Source organism: Astatotilapia calliptera, chromosome 14 (assembly GCF_964374335.1).
Source record: "Astatotilapia calliptera chromosome 14, fAstCal68.1, whole genome shotgun sequence".
In the NCBI taxonomy this organism is placed as follows: Eukaryota; Metazoa; Chordata; class Actinopteri; order Cichliformes; family Cichlidae; genus Astatotilapia; species Astatotilapia calliptera.
In genome coordinates, this window is record NC_137435.1 from 28,905,769 (window position 1) to 28,919,500 (window position 13,732).

The 13,732-nt window shown below is 40.3% G+C and overlaps 1 pseudogene across 1 annotated transcript; it reads left to right on the top strand.

Annotated features, from left to right (window-relative positions):
* Positions 1 to 1,371: 1,371 nt before the first annotated feature.
* Positions 1,372 to 13,711, top strand: LOC113035908 (von Willebrand factor A domain-containing protein 5A-like; annotated as a pseudogene). Its single transcript, XR_013901183.1, has 14 exons — positions 1,372 to 1,430; positions 3,130 to 3,232; positions 3,316 to 3,485; positions 3,560 to 3,653; positions 3,745 to 4,091; positions 4,133 to 4,247; positions 4,369 to 4,528; positions 7,412 to 8,019; positions 8,340 to 8,420; positions 8,504 to 8,517; positions 9,411 to 9,454; positions 11,990 to 12,144; positions 12,667 to 12,790; positions 12,897 to 13,711. The product of XR_013901183.1 is annotated as a von Willebrand factor A domain-containing protein 5A-like (transcript).
* Positions 13,712 to 13,732: the final 21 nt, after the last annotated feature.

Here is a 13,732-nt window from a genome sequence, read left to right on the forward strand (position 1 = left end):
GATAAATCTTGAAAATATAGTCACTGGCAATACTGCATAATTTTATTTTTTTTAAAAAAGCATTTTTAGAGTTTAGTAGGAAGAAACACAGAGGTTTTACAGTGAGTTAAATGCACTGTTGTCTATGTTTACCAGATTCTCGTTAAAAATCTTTAGATTTCTATTTGGTTTCTTAACAATGTCTCCATGAAGCCCTGTAACACAAATCAATTAGTTAAAGTACAGTCATGTCTTAAAGACATCAAGGCCTGGATGACCTCGAATTTCCTGCTTCTAATTTCAGGCGAAAGCGAGTTTTTGTGCTCGACCCTAAAAATGTTAGAAACACAGAGTCCAGATACTTGACTCCCTCTGCATCCTTGTCTTTCCCCTCACCCCCAACCAGCAGATAGTTGCCCTCCCTGAACCTGGTTCTGCTGGAGGTTTCTTCTCTTTTAAACAGAGTCGTTCCCTCCCAATGTTGCCAAGTGCGTGCTCATAGGGAACATCTGGTTGTTGTGTTTTTCTTCTCTAATATTATAGGGTCTTTAGCTTAATATGCAAAGTGACTTAAAGCAACTACAGTTGTGAAGTAGTGGAATATAAATAAAATTCAAATTGGCTAATTGCAAATGATAAATGATCATTTATACAGTCTATCAAAGTGATTATGGGGGATTTCTGCTAAGCTGCAGCCTCTCTTCACTATAACTCCTGTTAAAACTATTTTAGGATCATGTTCTTTTACCAAAACAAATACCACAACATTGAAGTCTAGGGAGCCAGCTTCAGTGTTAACTTAAGCACAGCTCAGTAATTTCTTAAGCTGATGGGTAGTTTTTGTTTTTACTACCCAAGTTACTAGCTGCTTGTTAAACAGTAACTTCAAACTGTCAGTAAAACCAAGTCCAGCTTAGTTAACTCATGGATCATTCCATTTGTAATCAACACGGGTCTTCTGCTCAACCATCCATCATTTTCATAAAAAGATACAAAGTGTGGGCACATATGATGAGTGCTGTGAAATTTTAGGTTCAAATAATAAATACTACTCAAAATAAGTTCCTTTGAAAAATGCTCTGTCAACCCACTTTCAGGCATGTTATTTTTTCACGCACTGAAATCTGATGCCATCTCAAAAACCAAGAAAACTCCCTGAAGTTTTCAGACATCAAAATGAATGAGGCTCTATAATTTTGGAAAAATTATGCTCTTTCATTTTATTTTCAACCTGGACTAAGCAAAGTTGTACTACTAAAACAAAAATATCAGTAGATTTTTCTGTCCATTTGCGAGACTTGAGGGACTCCATTTCAAATCATCAGAGCTGCGGTTGCAGGGTGGTTGGTGCCTGTTGTGGTGGTAACCACTGAACCATACTGCCTAAAGATTATGGCCACCCGTTTGGCGACTCAGGAGGGGAAAGAGGTGATCTACCTGCACTGTGCATAGTGAGGGTGGAGTGCTGCTGACTTCGAATGAGAACACTGTCGGGTGGTGGAAGGAATGCTTCAAGGACCTCCTTAATCCCACTGGCATGTCTTCCATGGAGGAAGCAACAAGGAGGTGGAAAAGTCAAAGCCTGAAAAGATGCACTGCTGTCAATTTAAATATTAACACAAAATGATGATGTGAGATAAAACAGATTTGAATCTATAATTTGAACAAAAACACATGATATAATTAAAAACACACCATAAAACAAATAAAATGAAGTCAAACTAAACGTAGGCCTGCCTCACAGCCTGAGAATAAACATCTGCATATCAGAAGCTAAAACACTGGTGGTAATCACACTCCTAACCTCCCACTGAGCTGCACCAGCGTCTGATATTATCCAGAAACCACACGGCAGCAGAAATTATTTTCCTCATCAGTTGTTGTAAAAACATGTCAGCACATTATTTTAGAGCATTTATGACATCACAGTTTGGGATTTCATCAGGAAGAGCATCCAGTGTAATAATCTGCCAAATCAAGTCGAGTGTGTGGATGCTGGAAATGTCCTGCTGGGTTGCAGCGTGAAGAAAGAAGCTCTGGGACTCTGAGGGTTTTCTTAAAGTAGCTTCATCTTCAGAGTGAACAGAAGCAGGTCTGCTTACTCCACACTGCCTTTGATACAGAGCTGTTTTATATCATCAACCCCTTTTACATGTTTATTTGTCATGAATTATGTACCTAATATTGGTTTTACCATTGTGGAAAAAAAGTATGTCAAAATTGTCTGAATACTCCTAACACAGTAGAAGATTGGACCACTGCTGTGGCAGCTCATTCACAAAGTGTTTTAATTCCTTTTCTCTGCCACTAGATGGCGATTATGTTCATGTTTTTACTGATTTCACACAGAAACACCAAAACCAATCTAGAATCTCATCAATTCGAGAAAGACCACAACCAATACAGCCTTCGTTCGAACAAAATCATACAATTGATTGTCCCAAAAATCAGAACAGAATTGGGGAAAAAGGTTTTAAATACGCTGCCCCTGCTTCCTGGAATAATCTGCAGAAGGAACTCAAATTATTAGAATTGGTTACCTTGGGAGAGTTTAAGTCTGTCTTAAAGGAACGAGAGAACAGCTCTTTTACTCAGTGTGATTGTTTTTAATGTGTTATTGTATATTTTACACATGTTGGTATGGGATATTGTATTTGTTTTAAATGTTATGTGGTATGTGACTTTTGTTGCCATGATGCCAGGTCTCTCTTGGAAATGAGATTTTTAATCTCAATGAGATTTTTTTTACCTGGATAAATAAAGGATTAATAAAAAAAGAGTGTCCGTCTTTCTCTCCATCTTCAAGCTGGCCAAACGTCATGACTTTATATCAGTAAATGGTTTTAACTAATTAAGAAAATGTTATGTGGAGTTTCCCTTATTTTTTCCAAAAAGTTAGATCATAAAGAGGTTTATAATTACTTAACACTCACTAACTTGCGCTGACATAAAATCTTATATCACTTTAAAGGTTTGTTTAAAAAAAAGAGAGGCAAAAATGATGTTTTCCTCATTATACTGATATTTGTCATTATACCATCCATAGATCATAAAAGTCAAGAGCATATTTACAAAAACAAACATATTCCTTTTCTGTCACTTTTTATGGTTTTAAACTAAAATAGCTGTAAAATAGTTTTGGTTGTCCAGTGATGTTTCTTCTGTCTCCTCTCCTCGTCCAATCCATAAAGTAGAGTCCAACTGCTCCCTGGACCCTCTGCAGTACCTCAACACTGATCAAACCCAGGCCACGGTAGGTAGAGTGCTGATGTGTCTGCTGTGTGTGGTTGTTACTTCTTCCTGATGAATAAATATGAATGTGTTTGTGGTGTGCAGGTCAAGCTGGCTGCAGGACACAAGTTTGACAGAGATGTTGAACTGCTGATTTATTACAAAGACGCCCACCAGCCCACTGCTGTGGTGGAGGCAGGACAGGCCTCTGCTGAGCCGGGTGAGTGAAAAATAAGTGAAGTCATTAGTTTGCAAATAAAAATTCAAGATCCCAGTTCTTCAACCTGGAATTTAATTGTATTGGAATATATTAGAAACTGTAAACTTGACATTTTTCTGTCCTTTTCATGTCTCTGATGTGTTCAATGGCTTCATGTGGAGAGTTTGTGTTGGTAGTGAATCAATCTGAAAATATGAGTAATACTCGCACCAGCAGTGCCAGAGTATTCATAAAGTGGTGTTAGAGTTACAAAATATTTCCTCAAATCGTTCCTCTCACACAGTGGCCTCACCATCTTTCCCTCTTCCCTTCAGGACAGTCCTCTGCTCCTGTTGAAGAGTTTACCAATGGGCTGCTATTCAAACATTTTACAGTTTGGGGTCTCGTTGTGAACACATCTTCCCGTGAGTTGTATTCATGTGATCTCAGTGACTTAAAGTGATATCACTGTAAAACACCATGTTGCCTTTGGATGATTCTGCAAAACTCCAGGTTATGTTTGATTTACTTGCTAAAACAGATTACTGAAAGCATACTTGTATACCTGCCAAAGAGTTGAGCTTTTGCTTGTGTAGGTGAAAAAACTCTCCTCTCTTGCTGTTTGTCTTTACTGATGGAGAGGTGGGGAACACCAAAGAAGTGATTGAGAATTCAGGTTCTCTGCGTACCAAACCTGTGTGTCTTAAAAACAGCTGTTGTATTGCAGGTGTTTCTCTTTTGGGATTGGGGAAGGGGCCAGCTCTGCTCTCATCAATGGGATGGCCAAGGAGGAGGTCACGCTCAGTTCATCACAGGGACTGACAGGATGCAACCAAAAGTAAGACAATGAGTCATAACAATTATCATGAAAAGGCAAGATGATATTATTATTTGAACAGAAGACATAAATTCCAAAAACATAAATGTATATTTTTTCAGGGTTTTTCATTATTTTTCAGGTGATGCAGTCGCTGCAGTTTGCTCTGCAGCTGACTGTGGTCGACATCTCAGTCATATTGGATTTACCAAAGGAAGTGTCTGTCACTGTCCTCTCTCCACTAATCACAACACTTTTCCAGGGTCAGAGGTCACTGATTTATGCCCAGCTCACCAGGACAGGTAGGAGCAGCCTCTCATGTTGTTGGCAAACTAGATCAATCTGCTGGAACATCTGATTTTAGGACAATCACTTGCTTTTCCAAAGGACACTGACAACCAGACGTTAGATGCCACAGCCCTGGCCCACGGTATCCCCCCCCCCCCCATGCATGCGGTGGGCCTTCTGTAGAAAGAGAGCAGCTTAATGAAGGTGACAAGGTGAAAATAGGGTGATTGATGTGCCGGTGCTGTGAGGGCATGTATAACACCACCTACCCAAGTGTTGAATATAAGGAGGCTTTGAAGAATCTACAATAATTGTGTGTTGTTTGTACATGAATCACAATGTGTTACGTCAGAGGAGTGATGTTTTCAGGGGTTTTTTTTCTGCGCTGCAGAAAATTGAAAAACTACTGTGAACTTGGTGGATCTGTCCAGATCTTTGACTGGAAACTATTTCTATGAATGAGTGGTTCAAAAATGTGTAAGTGAAAAGCTGCCATATTTCAGGTCCCAAAGTCAAACGAACACTGAGGGATCACTGAGAGCTAAAAACGGTCTAACTTCTTTCATCTTTAATAAAATGATCAGCGTTGCTGTTTTACCGGGTTTAACAATTGAGTTTAACATCCAGGCATCCATGAAAACAGAGTTTATTCAATTTAACTGAGTTAGAGGTTTGCAGTAAGTTAGCTCGCTAGTTTCCATCTAAACATGATCATCATAAGCAGTGTTACCAATTCATACACTGGTTTATCATCTAGACTTTTTGTCTCATGCAGCACCATGATCAGGTCCAGTTTTTATTTCATCTTTGATTTTTCAGCTGCTGTGCCTGAGCAGCCTCCCAGAGACCCTTTGTTGCAGTTAGTCTTCCTCCAGAAGCCATCTGGCTGCTTGATCCAGCTCTGGCTGCTGCACCGGGAAAGAGCAGTGAGGAGGTGGATTGATAAATGAAATTCATAACAAAAATTCATAATGGACTTTTTCCATTTAGGAATAATAAAAATCAGCTTTCTTTTTAATTGCTATTAACTGACAGTCAGATAACCAGCTTTTAAAAACATATTCATAAACACTTTGCAATCAACAAAATTTACACAGAGGTTATAGATGAAATAAAAAGTATCACGTGTTTTCGTGTTTATAACTCTGTTATTGTACATATTCTGTGTTATACATCATAATCATTCCAGTCTCTCTCTTTTTTTTTTTACTGTTTTAATCTTTATAAAACTCTTATTTATTTATTTATTTTTATGATTTCTGCTGCCCTATTGGTCTGGTCTCTCTTGAAAATCTGAAAACGTGATATTCATAATAAAAGGATTTAAAAGTTTACTGCCAAAAATTATTAAACTTCATAACAGAAATGTGCTAACTGGGTTGAAATAGATTGAAACTGTTATGAGATTGCTTCAGGGAGCAGACATGACACCGTCTTTTAGGTTTCGCCATCACTTTGTATTATGCGCACAACACCACCCTCCTCTGGCTTCCACGTGAACTGCACCTTAAACATCAACTGTTTACAAATGTCATGACACAAACAAACGTTTCAATACCGTAAATCACTTTTTGGACTGCGATCACTTTTTGGCACAATATCGGCTCTGATAACATTTAAAGCGCATTGAAAAACTATTCTTTAATGCTAAAAATCCATTATCAATTGTAATTATTTATTTATTAATTTAAATTTCAGATATCGATCTTCATTTTTGTAAACTGGTGAATTAATGATTTTTTTTAAAGAATTAAAACGACAAAGTTTGGCAACATATTTTTTCTAAAGGATGAATAAAACATTAAAATAAAATGAGAAATATATATATTTTTGAAAAAGCTATGATAATTAGACGAACTTTATTTTAAATAAATAAAATTGATTTTCGGTGGCACTGGGAGTCATGGTGATGATGACGTGTTTGAGTGCAGGTATAAAAGCAGGAGGCAAAATTGGAATTCGGGTTTCACGTTTGAGCGCAAACAGGAGCTTTTTCCCACTAGTGCTGTGAAAACTCGGATTTTTCAAACTACAGCCAACGTTTGAAAATCTTCAAGAAGGATTTGCAAAATGACTTCTACAAACTTCAGTCGCGAGATGCACCTGTTCTCTCTTTTCATTGACGAGGTGTTAGATCAACGGTATGGTGAGTACAGCAGGCTAATATGTCAGAGTGCTAGCAAACAAATACAACTTAGATTTTTGTCTTTTATTGTTTGGAAGTAGGACTTCATGAGTGTTAACGTTTAGGATGAGATGTTTCATACTTGAGTAACATCAATTTTAACATGTGCCAGTACACTATAAAGATGGCGCCATGTTTTTTTTTAAATCGCTGGAAAAAAAAACAATTGAATGCACGCGCCCTGGAAACGACGTAAGGCATTGGAGGACGCTGACGTCAGCGCGCGGCCGTTTTTGCATGTAGAGGGTTTGAGTTGACATGTTTGGGCTGCTGGCGCTGAGTTATACGTGAAAGTTTCATAGATTGTGAATTTTATAAAGCTGGAGAATGGAGTTTTAAAAGTTCACAGAGTCGCTGGATGAGTTTGAGATTGAAACAGTGTGTGCCTGCAATAAGGAGGTGGGAGGTTTCTCACCTAAATGTAGCTGCTTTATTCTCAAAATATCGATGCTCAACTAATATGAAGATATTACTCCTTAATGTGAATGCGTATTAAAACCTCAGTGAAAGTCCATGCAGCCTTACACTGCATGAAAACTTTTACCAAAAAAGGTGAAGGCTTTCATAAACAATGAGTTCTGCTGGGAGCTTCTTACTGTTTGTGTGTGGAAGAGCTTATGATGATGTAAAGCCATGTCTGGACAATTTAAATTCAGGCTTTAGTTTGTGTGATCACATGATTAACGTACACGCATGCTTTGCTTTCTCGTAGCTGAGCTGGTGAGTCCAATCACTGCTCCTCAGATGGTCGTCATTAACTTGAGGAACCGTGAACTGAGCAGCAGCCAACTGGACTCCATGTCCCACCTGGTCCTCACTCTTTACCATAACCTGGTGACGGGGTCCAAGGACTTTCCTTACATACCTTTTAAAGGATTGTTCCATCGGGACCAGGTGACGACACCATTTGTCCATGTGAGGCAGAGCCAGAGAGAGAACACCACTCCTTCTCCTCCTACGGACTCACCAGCTGGCATGATGCTGCCGCCTGCGGGCTCCAGCTCTCATCCACGCTTCCTGACTCCAGTTCTTCCAGAGAAAGCGGATCTTGCTGTGCTGAAGGCAGATCGGAGGAACCGTGTCGGCACCTTGACTGTCGACGGCCTCCTCGTCACCAGAGTCATCTCCACTGTTTACCGAACAGAGGACACTGAGATGACGAACCGCTGGAGAATAACAGACTACAGCGCGGACGGCAGACTTCTCACTTCGGTGCTCTGCCGTTTTCTAAATATGTCGGCAAAGCGTGCTAAGAGGAAGGCTCCGGAGGAAGAGAGCAGCATCCGGAGCCCGAGTCCAGCAAGGAAGCGCTTGAGATTATAATATACAGTGAAGCATGTCGAACGTCAGCAAGCCTGAACAAAGTGGTAAGTAGTAAATAGTGCTTAAGGTTGTTTCTAAAATAATGTCCTAAAATATTTGAAAATCGTCGAGGTTTTAACTTTTATTCTTTCTTTTCTGCCTCTTGTTTCTAAAAGTCAGGAAAAAGAGTCACGCTGCGAAGAAACTCCACACAGAAGATTTTCCCTCAGTAAAATGGTAAATATATTCATCTTGTTATGACGTTTGCTCACAATAACCAGGAGTGTTCCTGTGTTTCTGAAGTGATTCACTCTCATTTGGTGTTATTTCATCCAAAGACAACTGAGGGTCTTCAGAGCAGCGTGAACGGCCGTCACCTGAGAGCAAGACAGTCCTGGCGCCTTTGTGGTTCCCTCCAGGTACTCCAGCTTCATCCCACAGTCCAGAGAGATGCAGTTAGGTTGAATGTGAGTGTGAATAGTTGTCTGTTTCTCTGTGTTAGACTGACCTGTCCAGGTTGTACTCCTGCCTCTGGCCCCATAACAGCTGGGATGGCTCCAATCTTGAATTGGATAAGCTGAAGAAATGGATGGAAGGATGATCCAAAGAGAAACATTAAAGGCCCTCTCACAAAAAAAAGATAAGAACTCATTTTACACATTTAAAGTACAAAGAACACATATATTTACCATTTTACTGAGGGAACATCTTCTGTGTGGAGTTTCTTCTCATCTTGGCTCTTTTTCCTGACATTTAGAAACAAGAGGCAGAAAAGAAAGAATAAAAGTTAAAACCTCAACGATTTTTTAATGTTTGGGATATTTTAGAAACAACCGTAAACACTATTTACTACTTACCACTTTGTTCATTCTTGCTGACGTTCACTCTCCTCATCTTCTCTCTAAAGGAAGATGCAAACGCTCTCATTGTGAAAGATAAGTATACATCCATCTAACCTGCGACTCTGTCACAACTCTGATCAGCAATTCTTTCAGGTTTGTCTGTTTTGATGATGCTATTAATTGTTATTATCCTTTATCCAGGTAACTTTCAGAGAGGAGCGGAGGGAGGAGCGAAGCCAGCGTGCTCTGTAAACTCTCATTAAAAAAAAGATAAGTAGATATTGATTTTATATTATTATGACAGCTCCTCCTCAGTGAACACTTCCTCTAGTTGCTGAAATCATTTACTAATTTTTTTCTTCCCATTTGTCTTTTGTTTTTCAGAGAAAACAGAGAGGAGACAAGGTGACATTAAGACCTAAGACAGGACGGATTGAACCCTTTCTCGTAAAAAGATAAGTATTCACTCTGCTTTTAATCAGAATATTGATAAATATCTAAAATTCTGCTCACCTGGTTGATAAAGTTACTAAAACGATTCCCTCTTTACTGTCATTTGTCCTTTAGAGAGAAGATGAGGAGAGTGAACGTCAGCAAGAATGAACAAAGTGGTAAGTAGTAAATAGTGTTTACGGTTGTTTCTAAAATATCCCAAACATTAAAAAATCGTTGAGGTTTTAACTTTTATTCTTTCTTTTCTGCCTCTTGTTTCTAAATGTCAGGAAAAAGAGCCAAGATGAGAAGAAACTCCACACAGAAGATGTTCCCTCAGTAAAATGGTAAATATATTCATCTTGTTATGACGTTTGCTCACAATAACCAGGAGTGTTCCCGTTGTTCTGAAGTGATTCACTCTCATTTGGTGTTATTTGGTGTTTGTCTTTGAAAGGAGAAGAGCAGCAACGACACTGGGAGACAAACAACAGGATGATCCAAAGACAACTGAGGGTCTTCAGAGCAGCGTGAACGGCCGTCACCTGAGAGCAAGACAGTCCTGGCGCCTTTGTGGTTCCCTCCAGGTACTCCAGCTTCATCCCACAGTCCAGAGAGATGCAGTTAGGTTGAATGTGAGTGTGAATAGTTGTCTGTTTCTCTGTGTTAGACTGACCTGTCCAGGTTGTACTCCTGCCTCTGGCCCCATAACAGCTGGGATGGCTCCAATCTTGAATTGGATAAGCTGAAGAAATGGATGGAAGGATGATCCAAAGAGAAACATCAAAGGCCCTCTCACCAGATTTCATTTATTAAATTTGTCTTTACTGAACGATTTCTGGTGTGTATTTGCATTGATACTCAGACAACAGCTCCTCTTTCTGTTTGTGCTGGAAGATTCAGGCAAACACATATTACATATATAGATTGTTATGATATGACTCAGTTTCACATTTAGTGCTATATGAGAATGATAAGGTCCAGTTTAATAGTATTGCTAGTGTCTAATGAAATGAACACGTGATTTTCTTTTTTTTCTTTTCTTGCCTGTCCCGTTTGGCTCTTTTGCCATCAGAATTATTGTCTAAAGGCAAAGAAAGATGCCCAACGGATTTACTTTACCAAATTGACCATCCCAGCCTTGCCGTAATGGTCCATTTGATTCACCTTTTATTGTTTATTTTATTTTCACTTGCTGAATACGGGACAGACTTGACTGGGGGAAAGAAGGGGAGAAAGAAAGAGAAACAGCTGAGAAGAGGGACAGGGGAGAAGGGCAAAAAACAAAACCCAACAGAATGGGCAGAAAAAGAAAATGCATCTATCGATCACCTGGATCACCTGTTGAGAAAGACAAAAGAAAACAAGCAGAAGAGAACAAGAGTAATAGAATAAACAACATCACAATGATATATGGGAATATGACAGTAAATACTAAATATTAAACATTATTGTGCAGCACGTAAGATCAGCAGAACACAGTGTGCTTTGAGGTAGGAGCCAAAAAGGGTGTAGTTTGTGGGTGTGATCACCCGTGTGTACACCTGTGAGCATGGACGCGCTTGTTTTTTTAAAAAGTTCCTTGATGTAATGATCTGCTAGAGGGTGTGGGGGGGCCACAGCCCCGTCCTTCAGGGCATGAAGCAGGTATGGAGGAGATCAAAACTCCAGACATCCAGAGGCCCCGATAAGCGGCCGCCAAGGAGTGAGCCGGTGTGTACCTGGACGCCCATTCCCAGACACAAAGAACCACCAACGCACTGATGTCTGAGGGAGTCCGCCACTGGCAGGGGAAGTGGTGGTGGGGGGAGATAGGCCTCCAAACCTTGGAGGGCCTGAGATGTCCCCAGAGAGGTGGCGCCTGACACCCAACCTGACATATAGACAGACATACAGGCACACACAGATACAAACATCCATTCCCACCCTCATGCTCTCATATGCACTTACTCCACACTCAACCAACGTGGAGACAGACATAAAGAGACGCTGTACACACGATCACACTCCCCAAGCGTACTCTACAAACCGGGTCTAGGTACCCTTGCCCCTGAAGGGGGGAACTGCACCCAGACCCAGGTGGTGTTACCCTTTTCCCTGCGGTGGGGAGAGGCAGACCGCCCCGACTCCGCAGCAGCAGGGAGGCCCCACACTCCAGACCGCAGTCGGACGGCCAACTCCTCCTCCTAGCCCCCCCGCTCCAGCAGGCCGCAGAGAACGGGGGTGAGAGAAGACTCCAAACCTCCCTCCACCCGCTCATTGTAGTGTTGATGCATGTGTGTTCTAAGGTGCATTTAAAACCCAGGAGGGCATGGAGCTACCTGCCAGAGAGCAGCAGGTAAGCGCATAGTCCCTCCTGCTAGCCCTCAATGTCTACGCTTACGGCCACACCACCCTGAACACGCCCGATCTCGTCTGATCTCGGAAATCGTGATTTTCAGATCCAGCAAAGTGAATATTTTTCACTGTGGATAAATTGCATGGAAACGTTTAATGAGTCATCAGCTGTTTCACTACAAAGATGATGTGATTAATGTGTTTGATGTGGAGCTCTTATGTAATGATTACATTTTTAAGATGTAATTTTCAAGTGAAAAACATAATATTTATCTGTTGCATAGTTTACAGTGCGGTGTTTTATGCACTGAGTTATCATGTAGAGTTCTGTTTGTCATCTAGCACCATAATCAGGTTTTGTTTTTATTGCATCTTAGATTTTCCAGCTGCTGTGCCTGAGCAGCCACCCAGAGACCCTTTGCTGCAGTTAGTCTCCCTGCAGGAGGCGTCTGGCTGCTGGCTGCTTGATCCAGCTCTGGCTGCTGCACTGGGACAGACCAACGAGGAGGTGGAAAAGTCAAAGCCTGAAAAGGTGCACTGCTGTCAATTTAAATATTAACACAAAATGATGATGTGAGATAAAACAGATTTGATTCTATAATTTGAACAAAAACACATGATATAATTAAAAACACACCATAAAACAAATAAAATGAAGTCAAACTAAACGTAGGCCTGCCTCACAGCCTGAGAATAAACATCTGCATATCAGAAGCAAAAACACTGGTGGTAATCACACTCCTAACCTCCCACTGAGCTGCACCAGCGTCTGATATTATCCAGAAACCACACGGCAGCAGAAATTATTTTCCTCATCAGTTGTTGTAAAAACATGTCAGCACATTATTTTAGAGCATTTATGACATCACTGTTTGGGATTTCATCAGGAAGAGCATCCAGTGTAATAATCTGCCAAATCAAATATGCAGAGCTGCCCACCTTGGTGACCCCGTGTGACAAAGAAGTACACAAACATATGTAATATTACTGGTTGTAGAAAGTAAAATGTGTGTTCTGTCTGGTTTATTTGATTGATTTTGATTTGGGGAATTAGACCAGCAGTGAAGTGTGGGCCATCATTCTGGCTCTGATCTGGCTTCATGGTTTCAAGATGGATGCAAAGGACGAGTGGGAGCTTCTGGCTATGAAGGCTGCCTCGTGGCTCTGTGCTCACAATGGTACTAGCAATGATTGTAACAGATAAAATAACAGCTTTAAAAAACTGTTTCATTCTACAGCTTTTCTCCCACAATCATTATTTTATTATCTGTTTTGTGTTTTTAGCACCGTGTGTGTCAGAGTGTGTGGATGCTGGAAATGTCCTGCTGGGTTGCAGCGTGAAGAAAGAAGCTCTGGGACTCTGAGGGTTTTCTTAAAGTAGCTTCATCTTCAGAGTGAACAGAAGCAGGTCTGCTTACTCCACACTGCCTTTGATACAGAGCTGTTTTATATCATCAACCCCTTTTACATGTTTATTTGTCATGAATTATGTACCTAATATTGGTTTTACCATTGTGGAAAAAAAGTATGTCAAAATTGTCTGAATACTCCTAACACAGTAGAAGATTGGACCACTGCTGTGGCAGCTCATTCACAAAGTGTTTTAATTCCTTTTCTCTGCCACTAGATGGCGATTATGTTCATGTTTTTACTGATTTCACACAGAAACACCAAAACCAATCTAGAATCTCATCAATTCGAGAAAGACCACAACCAATACAGCCTTCGTTCGAACAAAATCATACAATTGATTGTCCCAAAAATCAGAACAGAATTGGGGAAAAAGGTTTTAAATACGCTGCCCCTGCTTCCTGGAATAATCTGCAGAAGGAACTCAAATTATTAGAATTGGTTACCTTGGGAGAGTTTAAGTCTGTCTTAAAGGAACGAGAGAACAGCTCTTTTACTCAGTGTGATTGTTTTTAATGTGTTATTGTATATTTTACACATGTTGGTATGGGATATTGTATTTGTTTTAAATGTTATGTGGTATGTGACTTTTGTTGCCATGATGCCAGGTCTCTCTTGGAAATGAGATTTTTAATCTCAATGAGATTTTTTTTACCTGGATAAATAAAGGATTAATAAAAAAAGAGTGTCCGTCTTTCTCTCCATCTTCA